This window comes from Octopus bimaculoides, chromosome 9 (genome assembly GCF_001194135.2).
Source record: "Octopus bimaculoides isolate UCB-OBI-ISO-001 chromosome 9, ASM119413v2, whole genome shotgun sequence".
In the NCBI taxonomy this organism is placed as follows: domain Eukaryota; kingdom Metazoa; phylum Mollusca; class Cephalopoda; order Octopoda; family Octopodidae; genus Octopus; species Octopus bimaculoides.
In genome coordinates, this window is record NC_068989.1 from 10,709,013 (window position 1) to 10,712,126 (window position 3,114).

Genomic DNA, 3,114 nt, shown 5'->3' on the forward strand with positions numbered 1-3,114 from the left:
ACACACACACACACACACACACACACACACACACACACATATATACTTATCTATTCATGCATACTTTATGCTTGCATATATAAAGTTGTGCAATAAATAAAACACACACTCTCTCTCTCCCTCTCTCCCACATACACACACTACCTCCTCTCCCCCCTCTCTCTCTGTCTCTCTGACATAGACATACTCATACACTTAAGCAACGATTTAAATAAAAGTGGTATAAAAAAAGCGCATTTTAAGTATTGGTGGCGCACCTCAGATAAAAGCAACAACAATGACCTCAAAGTTTTTCTTTCTTATACTTTATTCATAGTTTCTGTCCTCTATACACATATTTTAACGTTCTCCGAACTGTGACAAATCGAACTGAACAGCAAACCAACTAATATCCTTGTTGATTTCTACGAACCAATGAAAAAAAAACAGATATGAATGGTATGTAAGGGGATTGAAGACAACAAAGAAAACAGTAATAAACATATTAAAACATGTCTGGTTCTTTTCTATATTATATACATGTGTGTGTTAGTGCGCGCGTGTGTGTATGTGTGCGTGTGCGTGTTGGCATGCATGTATAGGTCGAGTGATCTGATGTGTCATAACTAGAAAAACATGAGAGATGAAACATGAAACGTATATTATATCTGCTTATCAATGATGAATGATATTTACTTTGAAAAAAATCCATTTCAAAACAAATTTTTCGTTACTGGATTGATAAGTTTTGACAGAAACAAAATTCTTATATAGTCCTCTTTTACCCTAATAGAACTGTGTGGTTAAAAAGGTTTCACAATGTTTTTAAAATCATTCAAACATTTGTTATACTTCCTGTTATATTTTATCAGTTCTCTATTTGGTTTTTCGAGGGTTAGACAATTAATTAAAAATAATCTTTCATATAGAATATATCCAAACTTACTTCACAATTCAAACTACAAAAAGGTCCGAAAACTATAACAAACTAGATAGATTATTATAGATGGGTAAAAATATTTCCGATTTTTTTTCCATAGGACACAAATTTCACTTGACACGAATTAAAATTTTTAATGGAAGTAGTGATAGTTAGACAGATATTGAGTTCATCAGTAACATTCGTCAAACTGGTTTTAATTTTTCGCCTTGCAAGACTATATGATAATAGGCTTATTAGTATTTTCTTCAACATAGAAAATATAGTACTTATTGATTAGATCTAATATTGATTTTATCTCTACGCTCACTATCGTTTGGTAAGGTGGGGTGGGCATATTCGACTGATTCGAATTGAGTGTATTACAGCTAGTATTTCATTAACATCTGGAAAGATGAAGCAATGCTCGACGTATGAGCGATTTGAACGTGGAACCTATAGCGCCGAAAGTAATTTCTGTAATCCAATGCTCTTCTCTTTCATCCATATCTATCACCCCTCACTATATCTAATATTGATTTATTTTTACTCGACTCATGGTTTCATCTTTTGAGAAAGAGAAAGAAATAGTATAGTTGATTATAATTTCTGCTTAATATTGGTCTCTAATTTTGGTACAAAGCCAGTAATTTCGAGGTAGGAATTAAGAGGTTTGATCTCAGAACGTAAGGACTGAGGAAATACAGCTAAGCATTTTGCCTCGCGCGCTAACGATTCTGTCAGCTCGCAGCCCTAAATTTTTGCATAACATTGATGATATTTATTTTATCGATTCTGATGAAATAGATTCCTTAATGCTTCCATTCCGGTATTTAGATGTGTCGGTCACCTCCACTGCCTTCATTTTCTTAAAGACTTAGACCACGCTGATCTCTAAAATAAGTTTAAAGTTATTCTTGGCTTCAGATAATTCTAACAGTCCTTTATCCATAATTATATATATATATATATATATATATATATATATATATATATGATCGTGTTTGTAAAACGGAGTTTCGTATCGTGCAAGACTTATATGAAAAATAGTTTGTATTTTCACTCATCTAAAACGCATCATAAGTTCTAAAGCTCCAGTTACACGAAATTAACCTCTAATTTCTACAACCCAAAGGTGTTATTCATACCAAAAGAAACATTAAAATTCAGAGATCATATTTACAATGTAACTCGTTCTTTTTCTACAATTATCTAGAATGACTCACAGTTTACCATTATTGAAATAACCTCTGATTCACAGTGTAGTCATAATGATGAACTTGTAACAAATAGGGCAACGTAATCGGCCATTTTGCATTATCAATAGACTGAGTAAGTTTCAGGCTTTGCATTTTGAGTACTTCTTTTTATGAGTGTTTCTTATTAGCAGTTCGTTAATATTGCACGTAGTTCAACATTGTTCATTTTGTTCTTGATCTTCGCTGCTGTTCGATATTGTTTGTTGAGCATGTTAATTCTAATCAATCCTTTCGATTATAGGTACAAGGCCTGAAATTTTGCGAGGAGGGATTTATTCGATTACGTAAAACCTCAGAGCTCAACTGGTACTTATTCTATCGACCCTGAAAGGATGAAAGGTAAGGTTTACCTCGGTAGCATTTGAAATCAGAATGCAAAGCTGGAAGGAATGCTGCTAAGCATTTTGTCCGGCGCGATAACGATTCAACCAACTCGCTGCCTTCTTAATCCTAATCAATAATAATGCAATGTGTAAATATATCTGATAGAGGATGCATGCTCCTTCTCCTCCATTTGAAATCTGTGCACAATATCTAAGCAAGAAAACAACAGATATGAGAATTACGACAGGGAAGTATCAAAATAGATATTTCCGTTGTTTAACGAAAGTATTTCACAATGCTGGAATTTATGAGCCCTTATGACCAATGAAGAAAGGATTATTATTATTATTGTTCAGTAGTTTTATTTTTATAACGTGCTTTCACTTCACTACCGAGCGCAGCTCTGTGCGCCTTGGGTATGTGCTGTGGTTTGCTGTGGTGCTCTTATGTTTACTGTATTGAAAGTGTTTTGCGTAGAATGTGTGCAGTACCCAGTAGTGCAATTTTCTGTATGTTATATATATTTGTAAGTCCTGGTGTTTTTGTTATGTATTTGTCTGAATATTTTTTTATTATACCTAAGACACCTACTATGATAGGAATTGTTTCTGTTTTTAGATTCCACATTCGAGT